This window comes from Schistocerca piceifrons, chromosome 5 (assembly GCF_021461385.2).
Source record: "Schistocerca piceifrons isolate TAMUIC-IGC-003096 chromosome 5, iqSchPice1.1, whole genome shotgun sequence".
In the NCBI taxonomy this organism is placed as follows: Eukaryota; Metazoa; Arthropoda; class Insecta; order Orthoptera; family Acrididae; genus Schistocerca; species Schistocerca piceifrons.
In genome coordinates, this window is record NC_060142.1 from 323,054,212 (window position 1) to 323,074,457 (window position 20,246).

The 20,246-nt window shown below is 43.4% G+C and overlaps 2 protein-coding genes across 2 annotated transcripts in view; one reads left to right on the top strand and one right to left on the bottom strand.

Annotated features, from left to right (window-relative positions):
• LOC124797926 (unconventional myosin-Ie-like) overlaps positions 1–20,246 on the top strand; it is a 365,871-nt gene that overhangs the window by 126,132 nt on the left and 219,493 nt on the right. The gene's annotated exons all lie outside the window — the stretch shown is intronic.
• The window catches only part of LOC124797927, a 50,382-nt gene that overhangs the window by 29,920 nt on the left and 216 nt on the right, over positions 1–20,246 (bottom strand). The gene's annotated exons all lie outside the window — the stretch shown is intronic.

Below are 20,246 nucleotides of genomic sequence, written 5' to 3' on the forward strand. Positions count from 1 at the left end.
GAGACTGGAATACAACCAGCAAACAATTGAGGACATAATTTGCAAGCGCTACTCTGAGATGGAGAGGTTGGCACAGAGGAGGAAATCGAGGCAAGGCGAGTCGAACCAGTACAAGAAGGTGGTTTCTGTAAATGCTAGGTATTGATTATGAAATAACATAGTGATACTGGTAAATTGTTCAGTGATGGAGAACTCAACAGTTACGGTACTACTATTTCTCGATATTTACAATCGACGATAATTTCCTGTGGAGGAGGAAACAAAGTTTTCGCAAGAGGTATAATCTGAAAAATGACAGTTAGATACTTCTGGTTGTGACAGCTTCTTGACATACGAACGGAAGCAGGTCGTGATGAAAAAGATTTGTTTGTTATAATTTCGCAATAAAATTTATTCAGTAAGGATATGTGATAGATTTGGCGCTTTCTCACACACATTCTAAATGCTGCGGCTAGCGAATTGCAAATGCCAGTTTCTGACTTCTTTGAAACATATTTGCTTTAAGGAAAATCTACGCTTCGATTCGTAACTGTAAATCGGGTTCAACTTTTTTAAGCTTCGTCGATGGACGAAACAGAATGAGTAACATTGTGGTAGTCACCTAAGGTATGTTATGCTCCACCTGATTATCGTTTCCAAGCAGTAGTTGTATTGGTTTCTTTTTTCCTTTTACGAAAAATCCAGTTTGTTTTTAAAAAAAAGGTAAGCTAACATTTAGCACTGCAAGTTATTTTTCTAAGATCCGTGCCCTCAAAGTCTGACAAGTATTATTTCTCCAAGTAAAATATACAGAAAAACATCAGTAGCAGTTGCAACAGCAGGATGAAACTGTATGAAGTAACGTGACGTCACTACATTGTAGACTCAAGCCGCTGACAACAGGTGTTTCACAGTGATGGCGGTGGGATCCTAACATCACCAGCTTAGTTCTTCAGTGCCCGGATTTCTGAAGTCAACTGAAACCGGTTTTGACATGTTCCTCGTTTGCGGTAGGTGTCAGCAATACAGTCTAGCCGTTAACGGCGGATGAATATCCTCCGTTTGTCTTCCCGGCCTATGCAGCATGCGACAGTTTCAGATTGCCGTAATTTCCCACTGTAAAAGCTTTCAGTACCTGATGGTATTTCTTACCCAACCCAGAATGCTGTTCAGTCCCCATCGCAAGCGACAAGGACCATTAGAATACGAGAGGAACAAGCGCACCGCCGCTTATTAGGACTGCGGAAGAGGGAATCCTTATCAGGCAACTGGCCGTGTTACACCGTTTCGCTTTTGCCATTCTCACCGGGAGCTGGTCATGAGAAATGAAGATGTCTTTCGTGGTAATTGGTTGGCCGTTTTAACATAACGTGTGCCTTAAGCCGTGTCTGCTATTATACGCAGGGGCATTGCGCCGCACTTCCTCAATCCGGGCAGATTTTTTTATTTTATTTTTTCCACACCTGTTCCAGAGCAAGTTCCGTGGATTACACAGTTGAATATCTATCTTTCAAACTGCATTTTTCGCGGTGTACTTCTTTTCGGGTTGAGTTTCGTCAGTTCTCTGGCAGGTCCTCAGTGTCTCCTGGAGCAGGAATAGAAGCCGTGGGGGTGTACCTTATATGCTGGATAACTGGAACTTCCCGTGGAAGTGTCTTCACTATATAACCTTTTTTGCGGCATTAATGTGCGTAATCAGAGGACATGCCAACTTTCTTTAGTGCACACTGAAAATTCCCAGTAAAGAAAGAGAACAGTCAAAGCCAAATAAGAGACAAAAGAGCAAGCATGACATACGAATTATAATCGCAAAAAGTGATTCCCCCCACTCCCTCGCCACTGAAGCTGCAGACAGACATGTTTAGAGAGTGCGAATTGGTCATCACGGATGATAATGACCCTAATAACATGAAACAAAAATGTGGGAAATTAGGCGTAAAAATACATTTTGAAAATACAGAAAAGCTTGTTATTGAATGGCACGGACCAGATGTACACGAGCGAGTTACCCCATTGTAGTTTTGCAAATAGATTGGAAACTGTTTAAGCTATTGCTACAAGATTTTCGATGCTTTCCCACTTACAACGTAGGTAGAAGCGTCAAACTGGAGCTGCGCTGGATGTTTCGGCCTAAATAGTTCGCATTTTTGCAAAACATTTCACTGCAGCGCATAATAAATGCAAAATAATTGCGTAACTGTGTTCCTGTTTTCAAGGACTCTCAAATGCTGTTAAGGAAGCACATAACAGCAGTTAACAAACAACGCAGCATTATACTCGTACCTTCGCGAACTATTTCGGGTTAGATCTCTTGGTGCAACAACTTCAGAATCTCCGGCAATATTTAACGTTTACAGTTTAGGCAACTCATCAGGTGCTTTGAAAGACGTTATTAACAACTTTAGGGAGTTTAAGTACCTTGGATATATTTTCGTAAAAGGATCAATTTGTGAAAGATACATACAAGGTGTTCTTAACGTGGGACAACAGGTCGCACACGAAAACACTATGAAAAAAAATGTACAGCCCGTCGCAAACCTTTGAGATGGAAATTATTCTTACGGGAGAGAATCTGTATTTACTTCGATACTCAGCAATCCACTGTTCGGCGCGTGGCGGGGATACCCCGTACTGCTCGTAAATTGAGAGTTTCGAGATAAGGAATGAATGCTTGGGGGTGATCGAAAGGAGCATGATGGGTACGTGCTTATAAGCAGGTCATATTTTACAACTGCGAGTAACGCCCGCTTGCCTCATCGGCGTTGCTGGCGCTATCTGTGATGTGAACACGATATAGTTTACTACCGTTTGCAGTTCGTGACATTACCTGTTACAGGACTGTGCGTACTTGCCTTTAATGTATGGTCCAGCACGATGCAGTGCTCGGAATGTACTGTGAGAGGTTTCATGAAAGGTATCATCCTAATTGGAACAACTGATACCATGATGGTGGATCGTGTGGGGAAAAAAATATGAATAAGAATCGGCCAGTTTTCCAGTCACACCCATAATGTGAGGAAATGCAGTGTGGAGAGGGCTGCAGGAGAAGCTATTAAGCACCTATGATCAACAGCGTGTGCAAGCCATGGGCGTGCAAGTAATTTTCAGCACAGAGTAATAGTTTCGTCAAAAGTTGGGTATACCATGTCTGTTACTGATGTTGAATGAATTGTTTACAAACAGTTTAGCAGGTGCGTATGTTAAGCAAAGAGTCAACCAGACAGACAGATGGACAGACAGGGAGGAAGACGATCTGTTAGACAGTGTAGAAAGAAACAGCCTGAGTGGAAGATAGGAGGCAGTCTTTTAAAACATGGATTTTTAAGCCCGGGAAGAGGACGAAGGATGAGGAAGAAGGGGAAGTAGAAAGAGAAACAGTCCGTACGAGAAGACGTGAATATCAAGCTACTGACGATGCATGACAGACACATTTGACGTGATGGTCGTATACGATTAAATATTTCTCTCTGTTTGATATACAGATAGTTTAGGTCAGCTGTGCACATCAAAACGCAAATGAGATGTTCGTCGATTAATTGAGAGATGACTCCAAAAATTACTCAGCACTGATCACTTTCCGCGGCTGTTACTGACTCGATTAACACATAGTCTGTTCGGAAAAAAAAGAAAAAAGGGAGGAAGGAAGGAAGTGGTAGAAGGCTTCATCCCGCATTATGCAACAAAGTGGTTGCCTCGCACTTTCGAATTGACTACGAGTGTTCAAATTATGCTGTGACAGTGAAGAAGTGAATTGCTAAAGTTCACGCAAGCCAGATTTTCACTAATTTCGGGGTGGTTCATGCAGTAACAGGGATCGTTAGATGGGCTTGTGAAGGCCATTTGTTTTCACTGTCGGCTACTTATCTCTTTTTCTTTGAAGCCTTTCAAGAGTTACACAGGGGACGGTAAAAGAATTTCCTTCTCCTAGTTCAATTTGTGCCGAAAATATGTATCGTCATGAAACAAAGACCTAAACCGATTATATCTTCCGTCTCTAATGATATAGTTTGTTGTCAGCTGGAAGTTAAAACATAATAAAAAATGGAGTCCAACGCGTCGTTTATTAGTGTTCAGTGTACAAGTTATATCTGAACGTGATTCTAGTTTTTATTAAATGTCAGTAATACACACGTCTAGTCGCAAATTTTGTTGTTCCACCATGGGTTTGGGGGCTTCGAGCATCTTTATATGGACGACTGTATTTTTGTCTGTATTATTTATATCACACATGGATTCAGAGAGATCCTGCCATATGCTGCATATCAGTAGCATAAGGACAGCAAGAATAAAATGTTGTGCCGACTGAATATTTCCAAGAGAGAATCATAGCTGCTTCTTGCTATTTTCACACTACCCTCCACCCTGATTTTCATTACGGCATGTGTAAGCTAGAAACATGTTGATATTTCCTCCCTCCATTCCACCAGTGTAGATTTCAAGGCGATTTCGTGTTTAGAATTCTGTTATTGGCACCTTGTATTGCAAGCACGTCTAATACTTTGTAATACCGTCGAAATTTTTCGTTCCAGAACCTTTTCGAATCGTGCACGGCGTTCGTTAGTGGCAAACCTAAGTTGGCTAACTGCGTTAGAGGCCGTAACGCTATTTTCAAATGCTTATTTATGCGCCGTCTGTCTGGCACACGCGTACCCGTTCACCTCGTTCCGAGAACATCGCAGACGTTCACTTTCGCTGCGGATCGAATAACGGAGCAGCCATGGAACGATACGAGCGCGAGTTGCACTTGTTTTTCTTCCCTGTTGAAATACAGGTAGCGGCGACTCCTTTCGCTCTGGTTACTTGCGGTGCAAGGTCGTGGCCTCAGGCCCCGGTCTTCCTGGCAGGCCGTGCTCGCGCCTGCAGTGCGGGAAGGCTCGCATTGCCATCACGACCACTTAGTCGCGTTGCTTCGTACAAGCGAGTTTGGTGCGTAAATCACATACTTTCTGTTGTCGATTGTCTTAGCACTTGACTTTCTGTTCACGGTTAGCTGCGCCTGATTAGCTGATCGAAACTATCTGGAGAACCTATTAGTGGATATTAACGTGGATTGTTCCACCCTTCACGTTTACGACGCGTGAATTCTGCTGGGAATACTTTCAGTGATGTTGGACGCTGAGTTTTGGAGCGAAGCTCAAGTTCTAACTCATCCCAAAGGCATTACACCGGATTCAAGTCGGAACACATGGGAGGCAAGTCCGTTTCAAGAATATTACTGTCCACAAACCAGTGCCTCGCGGATGCTGCGTAATGATACGGTGCATTGTCATACTTTGGAAAGCATCGCTCCTTCGAAACGCAGCTCGCCCTTTTTTCACATGATATTTTGCGAACCATGGATGAAGGGTATCAGACGGATGCCATATTCCTTGACTTCCGGAAAGCGTTTGACTCGGTGCCCCACTGCAGATTGTTAAATAAGATACGAGCATATGGGATTGGTTCCCAAATATGTGAGTGGCTCGAAGACTTCTTAAGTAATAGAACCCAGTACGTTGTCCTCGATGGTGAGTGTTCATCGGAGGTGAGGGTATCATCTGGAGTGCCCCAGGGAAGTGTGGTAGGTCCGCTGTTGTTTTCTATCTACATAAATGATCTTTTGGACTGGGTGGATAGCAATGTGCGGCTGTTCGCTGATGATGCTGTGGTGTACGGGAAGGTGTCGTCGTTGAGTGACTGTAGGAGGATACAAGATGACTTGGACAGGATTTGTGATTGGTGTAAAGAATGGCAGCTAACTCTAAATATAGATAAATGTAAATTAATGCAGATGAATAGGAAAAAGAATCCCGTAATGTTTGAATACTCCATTAGTAGTGTAGCGCTTGACACAGTCACGTCGATTAAATATTTGAGAGTAACATTGCAGAACGATATGAAGTGGGACAAGCATGTAATGGCAGTTGTGGGGAAGGCGGATGGTCGTCTTCGGTTCATTGGTAGAATTTTGGGAAGATGTGGTTCATCTGTAAAGGAGACCGCGTATAAAACACTAATACAACCTATTCTTGAGTACTGCTCGAGCGTTTGGGATCCCTATCAGGTCGGATTGAGGGAGGACATAGAAGCAATTCAGAGGCGGGCTGCTAGATTTGTTACTGGTAGGTTTGATCATCACGCGAGTGTTACGGAAATGCTTCAGGAACTCGCGTGGGTGTCTCTGGAGGAAGGGAGGCGTTCTTTTCGTGAATAGCTAGTGAGGAAATTTAGAGAACCAGCATACGAGGCTGACTGCAGTACAATTTTACTGCCGCCAACTTATATTTCGTGGAAAGACCACCAAGATAAGATAAGAGAGATTAGGGCTCGTACAGAGGCATATAGGCAGTCATTTTTCCCTCGTTCTGTTTGGGAGTGGAACATGGAGAGAAGATGCTAGTTGTGGTACGAGGTACCCTCCGCCACGCACCGTATGGTGGATTGCGGAGTATGTATGTAGATGTAGATGCAATACAATCGTCGTTGCCGGACTGTTACTTCTCTGTATGCAGTACACAACGCTGTACAATGCGGTCGTATCTGCCCACATTTAGTGTCTTCTTGAGCGGAACAAGGCGACCGCACAGTAACCCAGAAAAGCACGCTCATACTGTAACACGATCTCCTCCGTACTTCGCAGTTGGCACTACACTTGATGGCAGTATCATTCTCCAGGCATTCGCCAAACCCACCCAGGGTAGGGTGGTTGGGTTTGGATTCATAACGCTTAAGGTCCGTCCGTACTTCTAAGTTTTGATTGTGAGTACAGCAATTTTTGGACACTGCGTGCAGTGTGTCAAAGCATATCACCTCCGATATTCCATCCTCCATAGGGCCAATAATTATGATCTATTGATAAAAGCGCACTCATGGGACGGATTTAAATCAGTTTTTCATAGAATGCTTTGCAGATCGTTTAATGATTGTGGAGATGGCCACAAATTATCCAGATCGAATACTGCCCACATTGACAGAGTTATTGCAGTAACGGTTGTGCAGCATTTCTTCTCAGGTGTTTCCTGCTGGATGAGCCGATCTGTGAAGCAAAACTTGTGACTCACCGGAGGGATCAATGCGCTTTCGATACTGCGGTTACGGCATCCTCTCCCAGTGCGCTGCGGGTTTCGCTTCATTACCGCCGTGAAGATGCGCCCGATGGCCCGTCGTGTATTGAGACGACGAGCTATTTCACTTTTGCTGATTACTTCGCTTCGACAGTTGTCATAGTCGATATTTCCTCCAGACTTCAATAGCGCTTTAGCTTCGCTGTTTCCAGTCTGTTATCCACAATGGCGCGAGCACTCTGCGCCTATTACACTTTCACCAAGGATGTGCACAAACAGTTCGCAAATATATTCATATATAATTTCTGTCGTTAACCGAAAGTTGACGATAATTTTTTTTTGAAATTATACCTAAGACGACAGCGCTGCTGTGAACTGGATAACAACCGACTGCATGCCAGTTTACTTACAAAGGGGTATCATAATTAATAGCGAAAACTGGCGCTGATGAAAATATGCAATAATAGAAGTAATACATGACAATTGACCTGGGTCTGCAAATGAGTGATTTATTGAGTACGAACGGTTACGAGCCTCCACTGGCTTCAGTATGGTATACAAGGGGCGGACATAAGTATGGAAACAAAACAAACACAATGCACTACGGTGTAGGAAAGCCGCTGGCATTCAAAAAAGATCCCAGTCATCGCGGAACGGATAAATACAGATCCTTTATGGCTTTCGATGGGCTCTTCTTCCCGTAAAATAATAGCAAATTCAGGTAATGGTGATGGAGGTGGACAGCGATCACACAACAAAGCAGACCAGAAAGGCTTAATAATATTGAGATCTGGTAACTTTGATACGAGAGATGCGACATTTATCCTCGTGGTCACAAAACCATTCCTGGATGATGCAAGCTGTGTAAATAGGGGCCCTATCGTCTTGGAAAACGACATCACCAGTAGGGCAACAAACAACTGTGGGATGGACCTGTCAGCCAAAATTGTCCCACAAACCTTGGAAGTAGTGCAACATTGCAGAGAAACCATGCGGCCTATGAAATACCACGATATGGGTGCTCAAATCATCACCAAATCTCAGCCAATTTAACGCTTGGGACGTAAAGTCGGCCAGAAGTTGGAAATAGAGTGAAACAAGACTCTTCCGACAAAATGACTTTGTTCCATTGATCCACAGTTCAGGTTTTATGGCTTCCGCAGCATGTTTCGGGCATTTGCATCACTGACGAGTGGTTGTGGAATTCCAGCTCGCTCTTGAATCCTCAGCTTATGTAGCTACCTTCGTGCTCTTTAGCTGCTGACGTGGTTCGCGAGTGCGACATTCTACAGTGACTTCTGCAGCTGGCACCTTTTTGTTTTTCATCTCAATCCTCTTCAGTGACCGTCTGCCACGATCACTCAAATCTTCGATTCGGTGCCGCTCGAGACACCAAACACTTCGGCTCCTTTGGTTCAGAAGCACTCACCATACGAATATCAACAAATTGCCCACGACCGAATTCACTTAGCTCTGACATACTACACATGTGCCCTTCGTGGTCAAATACAACGACACAACCTACAGCCTTGACTAGCATTTGAAGTTATGTTCTCGCGAAGTTTCCATATTTTTTGTTCAACTCCTGAATTTTCCTAATCAGTAGAAATGTAAACTTTTTTGTTAAGTCTCATTTAATTCGGCTCAGATTTCATGCATGGCCGGCTTAAAAAAAACTTTTCATAGGGTTCCACTATTGCTTCAGTTTTTTACACGCGCACTTGTTAAAACACACCTTCCACTTTTCGCCCTCTCATTTTGATGCAGTGCTGCAGTGAGATACGAACTGTTTGAAACACCCTTAAACCATCTCACAAACTTGTCAAGACTGTATACAGTTCGCTGCTATAGTTCTTCAACCGTATAAGTGAGTCAGGTGGTATTGACGACCAAAGTAAAGGCCATGTTCGCCCTTATCCACCTAGGACAATGTTGGCGCGTTACATGTCGTCTTATATCAGCAGCAAAATGTGTCGGTTCCTATCATTTATTTACGTTTCCCAACCATGAAGGCCCGCATCTCGTGGTCGTGCGGTAGCGTTCTCGCTTCCCACGCCCGGGTTCCCGGGTTCGATTCCCGGCGGGGTCAGGGATTTTCTCTGCCTCGTGATGGCTGGGTGTTGTGTGCTGTCCTTAGGTTAGTTAGATTTAAGTAGTTCTAAGTTCTAGGGGACTGATGACCATAGATGTTCAGTCCCATAGTGCTCAGAGCCAGAGCCAACCATGAAGCATAGGTGATATATGAATGTAAATAGGTGGGAACTTAACCCATTCGCTTACAGTGCGGGGTACACCCGTTACAGCACTGTAGATCAACACGCGAGTTTTCCATAGCTGTTCCGGATTGTCCCTCGGTTATTAACTGATACTTTTTCACTCGTTGGTGTTTCTTTAGACGTTGCCTACAACTTGTAGTTATCGATAGTTATTCCTTGTTGCAACGCCGAAGCCGAAGCAAGATTTCCGATGTGTCACTGAATGAGAAAATTTTCGTCAACAGCTGAACTTTATCGGTGAATTTCACTTTGTAATGTGATCGATTTTGGAGTTGGTAATTCCATCTTTAGGTGTTATCAGTTAAAATAATATGTCTTATTGCATCTGGTGCCTCTTCATTGCGTGCATTAATTGCTCTACGTAACTAACAGACCTGGTTGAGTGCATTCGATGGCGAGCCTGAGAAAAAGATGGAATCATCAATTTTGAAAGCGACCTTGTTGTAAACCTAAGTTCAACTGTAGAAGAAATCTTATCATTCCATGAAACATTTTGGGGGCAATACCTTTTCGGAATACTAAATTATATACAGAGAGTAATGGCAAGTAGCACAAGTAAAGAGGAGTAACAGAAATGAATTAGCGAGAAACTTAATGTTAAAATTGTTGACAAAGAAGGGTTTTAGCTACCTTGGAGGCAAAATAACACATGGCGGGCGAAACAAAGATGACATAAAAAGCAGAGTAGCACAGCCAAAGACGTCACTCCTGGCCAAAAGAAGTCTACTAATATCAAACATCTGCGTTGATTTGAGGAAAAATTTCTGAGAATGTATGTTTGGGGCATGGCATTGCGTGCAAATGACTCATTGAGTGTGGGAAAAACGGGAAAGAAGAAAATCGTAGTATTTGAGATAATTTGCTGAAGCGGGATGTTAAAAGAAGATGGGCTCATAAAAGATGTGAGGAGGTTCTCTGCAGAATCGGCGAGGAAAGGAACATGTGGAATATAATGACTAGAAGAAGTGATAGGATGAGGTGACAGTTCTCAGACATCAGGGAACGATTTCCTTGGTGCTAGAGGGAGCTGTAGAGAGAAAAACTGTAAAGGAAGACAAAAATTGAAATACACCAACAGATAATAGAACACGTGGGGTCCATGAGTATCTTCGAGATGAAGAGAGTGGCACAGGAGAGGATTTCCTGGCGTTCCGCATAAAACCAGTCAGAAATCTAATGACTAGAAAAAGGAATAATGCATTATGTAATCACAGATATTAAATTTGACAACAAACGTAGAATAACGAAAACATTTCGTTGGCCATAGGAAATTACTGTGAAAAACATTCACGGGGCACTATATTTAAGGAATTTAAAAGAATTTTTAGGGATAACGGTTCTTCTTGTGTATACCTGTTCAGTTTGGCTAACTCGTCCTTTCTTCATAAAAGTTTTCTGAGAAAATACGCCGTAGGTGAACTTTTGTCGCATCCTTGTTGCCATTCTAATGATTCATTGAACCCGTAGGGAGCACGGGCTACATGAATTCCCGAACACCCTGTAAAAAGCCGCCAAATTATACCCACATTATGGGGACTTCGCATTGCTGTCGTGACAGATATGATTTACCGCCTTTACTTTGAATACAGCCTTTCGTGATCTTCGGCGACTGACTTTTATGGCCGAAAGCTCCATAGCTGTGGCCCGTAAATTCGTTCTCCGCCTATTAATACAGTGTTTTAAGCTTTTATTATGACGCCATAGCAGCAGCACATTTCTCGATTCGTTCTTTTGTCGTCTTGTTGTTGTATATATGGCATTCTGTTGTTCTGTTATTATAACGATGGATGATTGCTTTTCTCCTATTGTACCACCATTTACACGAGTAGTTTCCTTGCTTTTTGTTATTCTGTTTTAAGCGTTGAGATATTTCAGTAGGGAAAATTATTTCATTATTAAACCTGCAGCGCGAGACACATTCCTCTGCCTATGTAATCTACAGTCGCAAACATTAAAGTTTGACAAGTACACACACAGAGGTAACACTGTGAAGTGCAGAATATTGTACAAATGGTGGCAGGTAATGTAGTCGTACTTGGTATACAGATCCTCAGCTTCCGTGATAGTTGTTTTATTGCACGTATCTGCTGCCATAAAGTTTCGCGTAATTATCGTCGCTGTTCTAGCTGGTAACGTTGCGTGTGAGGTGACATAACTGGCAGGCGCTTGTACGCGTCTTGCAGCAACAGCAGTGAATCCTACTGTGACGGACAATCGACCCGCAATACTTGGCTACCTGCGTTTGTATTGATGTAGTCATTACAGTAGGAAGAACGTCTTCTGTGTTAAACGAAGAAAACATTCGTCTGAATTACACGCTTTCGCCTCCCGATTTCATCCACAGAGTATGCACATGAAGTCTAAGGCGATAGTGTACGTCGCCGTGGTTGCGAGGATGTATCGTTGTCATTCTGACGCTTAAGGTGCTGTTCCTATCTTCAGCACATAGTAGTGTAGTATGGAAATGGTCGCAGCTAGGAATAGCGGAATGTAGGTGTGAATGTGTAGTGAACGGCGACGCAAAGTGATGCCGCGTAGTTGTTGACCATTTAAGATGGAGGAACTCTGCTATCGGATAAAACTACCTGCTGTCCTACCAGAATGGTAATTTTATTGTTAGATATAGCTTCTCGAAATACGAGTTGTCCATGAAAGACTTGTGGTGTCTAAGTCGTTGTTACCAAAGAAACGGAAATGACGGAAGTACTTCAGTTTCAGTAGCTCCGAAGTATGTGGCTCGGTGGCTCATTGACGGAAGACAGATGGGAAGGTCCAACAAGTTCTTTTTCCTCTCATTTGCCGCTTCTTCCACCATTGACAATAATTTGTTAATGTGAAAAATGCCAAATTGCGCCGGGATTCGGACAGTACGCAAAACTTTGGGTCTCCCCTTCCCCTCCCCCCCCCCCCCTTATAACTTTGTAGATAAGTTAGTTCAGATGTCGGAGGATAACGAAGCCATACCTACTCGAGTATTGTCTAGTAAAGCAATGTGGTCAAACGAAGCTTCAAGTCGATGGCGTCTGTATCTCGACACAGAAGTACGCTGCCTCGCACATCACTAATGATCAATTAAAATCTGTGAGTTAAGTATTGTCATGTGGATTTGATTAAACGACTGTGATGGGTGCGTTGTCAGAGTGCTATGATTACATTATTTCACGATTTAGTAGCAAGTATCTTTCTTCAGCATTGACGTTTTGCTGTAAAAAGATTTCTGCTCTTGAGCTGGATGCAGTTCGACCAGACTCACCTTTCTCAGTTATTGGTATATGTGTGCACTGTATTATAGTTCCTGATTTTGAATCTTGTTCATCATACTGGTAATAGTGGAGGCCCTGTGAAATCACAGAAAACGTGTGTCTATAAACGTTTGATTGTGCAGGAACTATTCTAGAGTGAAGGGTGGGAGTGACACTTCGTTAATCTTCTTGTAAGGAATTTTTAGTCGTTCGAGTATAAGGGACTATACCTGAAAAGAAATGAACAACTATGTTGCTTGTTTAAGTGGATATGCGTTTCAGGCTGCAACATCAGTACAAGTAATTTATGATGCAGACGTGATTGTATGCTCATTTCAGACAATTTTTTTCAGTTTGCTTCTTATTTGAAATAATGTACTTATATTTAAAATGTCATCACGAAAAACTGATTTCAGCTCTTGATTTCTTGCGCGGCCCCTCCCGCCGGCGGTTCGAGTCCTCCCTCGGGCATGGGGTCTGTGTTGTTCTTAGCATAAGCAGTGTCTAAGTTTAGGGACTGATGACCTCAGCAGTTTGGTCGCTATGGAATTCAGACACATTTTCTTGATTTCTTGAAATGAACATTGCATATTTGACGGCGATGATGTTTTCGCTATCAGGGGAAGAAATTGCATATGGTTACAGCAGCATTTATTTTATTTAGATTTCTTAAACGCTTTTCATTTATGATCTTTCTTCATTTAATGTGGTATATTCTTTTGGTTTTGGCATAAGAAAGCGAGAGATAACTAGTGCCAACCATGTCGACAAGCTAAGCCAGGTAATTTTGTCGACTCTTTGCCATATGTTCGGTACTACATTCTCTAGTTCTGCACTGCAGTATATTGGCATTGTATTCGACATTACGGTCTCAACTGCAGCATCATATGTTGCGCTATGTTCGGATCTGCATTTTCCCAGTCTTCTATGGTACAACAAACACCGCGCTTTTTCATTGCGAATGGCTACACTCTACACGCGTCATATGCCGAACATCAGAGTAGCGGAGAAAGCTCCATTTTACGTCGGACCATTTTCGGGTGGCAACTGGTTCTTAAAGTTTATGTTGCAGCATCATCTTGTTAAAGAAGTGTCGAAAAATGCCTACGGGAGAGTGCTGGACAAGTATAAAGGTTTTAGAATTATAATGAAATTTTACTCAACTTTAGCTTTAAAAAATGCTCAGGACTTTCCTCCGTGTCAAGGCGAAACACGAGAGCCAGGAGTATGTCAATGACTCTTCAGTATCATTGTTGGAGTGTCATTATTAACGTCTCGAATTGTACGTATCATTACCATGCCTCGAATTATACAGTGAATACCTGGCAGCGGATAGCTGTTGTTGGATGCCGTTATGGGGTGCTAATATCTTTCTGTTCGTGATGAACACTACACCGTGAGTCCAAAAAGTTTTATGATAGGGTAATAAAAAATAATGAAAAGTTATTATAATGGTTTTAATGCTTTGGGTGTTGCACATACACTCGCCCCTTCCCCCCTCCCCACACACACCACCCCCATACCCACTCCCACCCCCACCGCTACCTCACCAATTAAGTTCAATGTGCAGGACGTAGATACAACCATGTTAAACTGTCAGAAAAGTCCTTCTGTGGGATGATGATCAGCTCGCGCAACAAATTGGCTTGAACGTCGGTTATGTCGTCAAAGCGATAACCCTTCATACGAATTTCCGCACTTTGTCGTTTTGTGATAGGTTTGCATTGCTAACAACAAATCTCATCATACGTGATGATATTTTCCTGAAAAAATTTGTCTGCGTTTTGTATTTCAATCAAGTCGCGGTAGGCGTCCACATGTCGCTTTTGTTCGGGAGTCAAGGCATGCGGGACAAAATTTGCACACTCTTTTCTTTTTTTTTCCAGAACATTCTGGAGAATGTCTGGAACATTTGATTTAGAGATGTTCCCCCATTTGCGATTTGTGACACAACAACGTTGACACACTACAGTGGTGCGTCCTCTACTTAATGCTGCCTGCTCACGACTGACTGGTGTAATGTAGTATCTGTTGTCTGCAGTTGTTAGGTCAAGCTGCAGTCATAGCTACTAAACCGACGCTGATTATACGCCAGGAATAAAATCACTCTCGAACCTTTCTAGGTGGTCAGTGTTTATGCCAAAGATGATTGTGTGATAGGCCTGTGAGCTTTTCCTTGTTAAACTTTGTAATAATTATGTGGTATACTAGTTGTTTTAGGACTACGCCGATAAAAAACGGTGCGAGGTAACACGCAGAGCACGTTGTTGTTGTTGTTGTTGTTGAGAAGCGTACCTCTTTTAATCTGTCGTTTGAGTAATGCATATGAGTGTAGCTCTTTGCTCATGGTAAGCAATATTCCGTAACCCATTCGTTGTTGGTTGTTTTGTTTGTCACCCGCTAAGGTAACCGTACCACGTATTCATACGTATAAGACCATGGATCCAGCGTTCAGCGTAGCTCACCGACGTTGTGTGTTACGGTGAGCTATGAATAATCAGAGAATATCTTAGTGTCTACGAGAATTTATTTCTTAACTGGAGAGATTCACGGTATACGTGTAGTGTATTTGTTGCTCATCATCAGCGCTTGAGCGAAACACAGACTATTACTTCTTTGCATTTTAGTGATGGACGTCAGGATTTGAGTACTCGGAATTCTATTGCTTTCAAAGAGAAGTGTGACACCTTGTGTTTCTTACAGGGGCTCAAATCACATAATTGTTTGGAGGAGGTCGCAGGACAACAACGTAGATGACCTTCTGAAAGTACGAACATAGAACCACTAGATTTCGTATATCGTATGGTGTTTGTGTAGTGATTTGTCCATCGAAATGCAAATAATGCTGCCTTCTAGATATCTGTTATTCACAAATGAACCGTACTTTACACATGGGAGTTGATTTAGTCGGAGTAGTTACATCTGAGAATACATGTGACATAGCTGTCACATATAACGAACAGGGGTGGAGTGATTGATCCTGTAGGGCCTTTGCTGTTACCTGCACAACAGGGGCGGCTCTGTTTCTGCGTGTCACACTGACGTAACTGCTTGGATGTTGCCCCAGAATATTTTGATGTTTATACCCGATTTCAGCTAACATTTAATTTTGGGGAACTCTGGATAGGCCGAGCAGGACCTGTCGCATGGCCAGCGAGTTTAACTATTTATAACACCCCATACTTTTGTTTTGCTTTGGTGGAATGTCAAGAAGGTGTTGAACGTTAATTCATCAGCCACAAGTGTTGAGGTGATTGCCCGAATCAGTGCTCCGCATCACCACTGGAAGCATAACGTTGTCATGCCCGATATAGTTGAAAGGTCACCGCAGCGAAGGTATTTAGCACGTGGTGAGCTCCAGGGCAGACAGTTTGAACAGATCTCCTAAATTTATTCGAACATGTCTTCAATAAAATGGCTTTTGTGTGCAGTTGTCGTTATGCGTTCCCAATCTTACGTACTTCTCTTGCGCGTAACTCGATGGTTAAAAAAAAGTGCTGTCTAACTAAAAATTATGCTTTGTATGTGACCTGTCATGGTTCTGTGTGAGGTCCCAGTACAGCATATGTAATGTTACTTTATACACTCCTGGAAATTGAAATAAGAACACCGTGAATTCATTGTCCCAGGAAGGGGAAACTTTATTGACACATTCCTGGGGTCAGATACATCACATGATCACACTGACAGAACCACAGGCACATAGACACAGGCAACAGAGCATGCACAATGTCGGCACTAGTACAGTGTATATCCACCTTTCGCAGCAATGCAGGCTGCTATTCTCCCATGGAGACGATCGTAGAGATGCTGGATGTAGTCCTGTGGAACGGCTTGCCATGCCATTTCCACCTGGCGCCTCAGTTGGACCAGCGTTCGTGCTGGACGTGCAGACCGCGTGAGACGACGCTTCATCCAGTCCCAAACATGCTCAATGGGGGACAGATCCGGAGATCTTGCTGGCCAGGGTAGTTGACTTACACCTTCTACAGCACGTTGGGTGGCACGGGATACATGCGGACGTGCATTGTCCTGTTGGAACAGCAAGTTCCCTTGCCGGTCTAGGAATGGTAGAACGATGGGTTCTATGACGGTTTGGATGTACCGTGCACTATTCAGTGTCCCCTCGACGATCACCAGTGGTGTACGGCCAGTGTAGGAGATCGCTCCCCACACCATGATGCCGGGTGTTGGCCCTGTGTGCCTCGGTCGTATGCAGTCCTGATTGTGGCGCTCACCTGCACGGCGCCAAACACGCATACGACCATCATTGGCACCAAGGCAGAAGCGACTCTCATCGCTGAAGACGACACGTCTCCATTCGTCCCTCCATTCACGCCTGTCGCGACACCACTGGAGGCGGGCTGCACGATGTTGGGGCGTGAGCGGAAGACGGCCTAACGGCGTGCGGGACCGTAGCCCAGCTTCATGGAGACGGTTGCGAATGGTCCTCGCCGATACCCCAGGAGCAACAGTGTCCCTAATTTGCTGGGAAGTGGCGGTGCGGTCCCCTACGGCACTGTGTAGGATCCTACGGTCTTGGCGTGCATCCGTGCGTCGCTGCGGTCCGGTCCCAGGTCGACGGGCACGTGCACCTTCCGCCGACCACTGGCGACAACATCGATGTACTGTGGAGACCTCACGCCCCACGTGTTGAGCAATTCGGCGGTACGTCCACCCGGCCTCCCGCATGCCCACTATACGCCCTCGCTCAAAGTCCGTCAACTGCACATACGGTTCACGTCCACGCTGTCGCGGCTGCTACCAGTGTTAAAGACTGCGATGGAGCTCCGTATGCCACGGCAAACTGGCTGACACTGACGGCGGCGATGCACAAATGCTGCGCAGCTAGCGCCATTCGACGGCCAACACCGCGGTTCCTGGAGTGTCCGCTGTGCCGTGCGTGTGATCATTGCTTGTACAGCCCTCTCGCAGTGTCCGGAGCAAGTATGGTGGGTCTGACACACCGGTGTCAATGTGTTCTTTTTTCCATTTCCAGGAGTGTAGTTCGATTAGATCGCAGTAGGCTACCATGACGGTGTTCTCATTATAAAGTGAAAGTTATGCCACTTGTTCCAATGGATAATTACTTTCAGATTGTCGGTCATTAGCGCAGGTTTCCGTTCGTAACACTGACCAAAACTTGTAAGATACAGCCGCCGGAGCTAATGTGAGAGCTGTTGGCAGTTATCCCCTTCTCGTCAGCCTGACACGTTTCTCGTGTGTACCGTAAACATTTTCTGGGGTGATTTCTTCGACAGTAACAGAGTTCCTACGTCACCCTTGTCTGACAAATGTAACATTCACTCTCGAATGACGTCGTTGTCGACGGTATTCTACAAATCTCATCCTCCTTACATTCTACCCATAAATTGAAACATACTTAACGAAAATTTACCTGAAAGTGTAATCGTATCCGTCTTCCAGAATTAAGCCACACACGGAAACATCGGCAACGGGACAACAAATTATAAGGAGAAAAATGCACACCTCCAAGGTATCGGCTCCTACAGTCGATCCCGCGAAAAAATTTGGGCCATACTCTAAAAATACGCAGTTATGAGCTTCTGAAAGCACAGCTTTTAATCATGCGCTCGCACCGGTTTGTTTGTCACTCGCTCGGCCCCGCTGCAGCCGCTTTATGTCCGAGTGCCAAGTACTGTGGTTTGCTTTGATCATTGTGTCGGAGTGCTCGGTTTCTAATCTGTAGCTGATACCAGAGATCTCTTTGCTTTGAACTTTTTTATGTTGCAATTCACAAAAGCTGATTAAGTGAATGAAATGAGTATCATTAAATAAGTAGCGTAGCGCTATTTGCTTATAAACGTCGCTGTTATGCGCTCTTTTCTTTGGATTGTAAAGATGACTGTTAAAGTGAAGTACAGTTGGAGGAGCTGGGCTGTTCTTTAGTGTGCTGTGCAAGATTATCTTGTAAACCGAAGTCGTTAACTTCATTTAGTAATAATTCTTAAGTTTCTTAGGTGCGTCAATTTGATTTTGAGACATCTTGAACATTGTTAAAATCATATTGGACATACATGTGTGTAAAGTTGATATCGTACTCTTTTCTGTAAAATATTTAGTACTCGTCGAACAAGATTTCGAAACACAATCGGCAGACGTGGCTGCGTCCTCCCTTCCCTCGCCATCAACAGCCCGCAAGTAGGAGGGCTGTGGTGTCACTCCGCTGCACAGTACTTCGCGTTCGATTTCAGGCGGCGGAGTGAGTGACAAACTGGCGCGCGCGAATATTTAAAAGGTCATAACTGCGTGTTATCATGATTATGGCCCAAATTTACGCCCGGGATCGCTTGCTGGAGCCGATATCTTATAAGTGCGTTTTTTTCCTCTTGAAAATAAGAGCTCTAATCGGTGATGTTTCTTCATTAGTAATAAGATGGTCGGAAATATTCGACAATGAACTTTTTGAACAGGCTTTCGACAACCTGTCTAATCCAGTCAGTTCTACTTCAGATACAAATTTCTCAGGTACTGACCCACGTCATTATTAAGTTAGTGTTATCTTAACGAAAAAGTTTATATGGCAACATAACATGTTGGCAAGTATTTATGGTACTCAGTTTGAGAACTTTTGGGCAAGCACTCAGTACGAAGTTGAAATCACTGTTTAAAAACGCATATTAATGACATTCGTATCTGCTACCGTTAAATAAATTACTTCCGTCAGTAGTGGGGAACGCTGAGCAGATAGTTGTCGGTATAATACACTCCCATAAGAAAGTTTAAAAACGAACTAAAAGTTACATAGACTAGACAGGCACGGTGGAAACCACTGACCGATTAAAAAAAGAAGTTGTTATATTTCTCATCCTCTGTTGATGCAGATGATATCATGACCGGTTTCAATTAATTAGTAAATCTTCATAAGATGACCAGTTTAAAAAGAAGGAAAAAAGTGGGAAGCAAAAAACTAGGAAACTAAATTACAAATAAAACTGAGTTCTGTACACAACCGTAAGCACTAGAATACAGTACGTAGTGACTCGACTTGTCAGCTGAACAGGCCAGGACAGGTGCCTAAAGTGTGAACATATATTTGGGATTCAAGAGTTACGAACCGTATACTGTTATGTAATTAACCGCAGTTTCCATTTCCAGTAATCTGAGCACAGATGTGTAACGTCGTCAGATGCCTGTCGTTGTGTTTATAACTTAGTTTCATTTGTAATTTAGTTTTCTGTTATTTTACTTTTATTTTTAAACATGTTATTTGATGATAACCGCGTCGAACCTGGTCATGATATTTTTTTCGTCCTGAGACAGAGAAATACAATAAAAGAACTTTAGTCTAAAAGTGTTTCTGGGATAACTCCTTTTGTTCCACTGACAACTTTTTACCCTAGAAGCTTGTAGCGTGTTGTAAAAAGAATAGCATAGAATCTATATATATTTTTGCTAGGTGGATACGCGGATTTTGCCTCAACCTAATATGAATCTTTTATTGATGTAGTCATTGCGTGATAGAAGTGTTAGCTTTTCATCCTAAGAAACTACTGAAACTTCCACTATATTGTAATGAGGCACCGAATAATTGGTTGCTGTCTGACCGAAGAATCTTCAAGCGCTGCTAGATGTGTGCATCTTACTATACTTTTTCGTCAATATCCCAAAGTGCTGACGGTGTTGGTTACCGGCCCGTTTGGTAATCCACCCCTTTCCGCTTTCTAATGACACTGAGCAGTGAC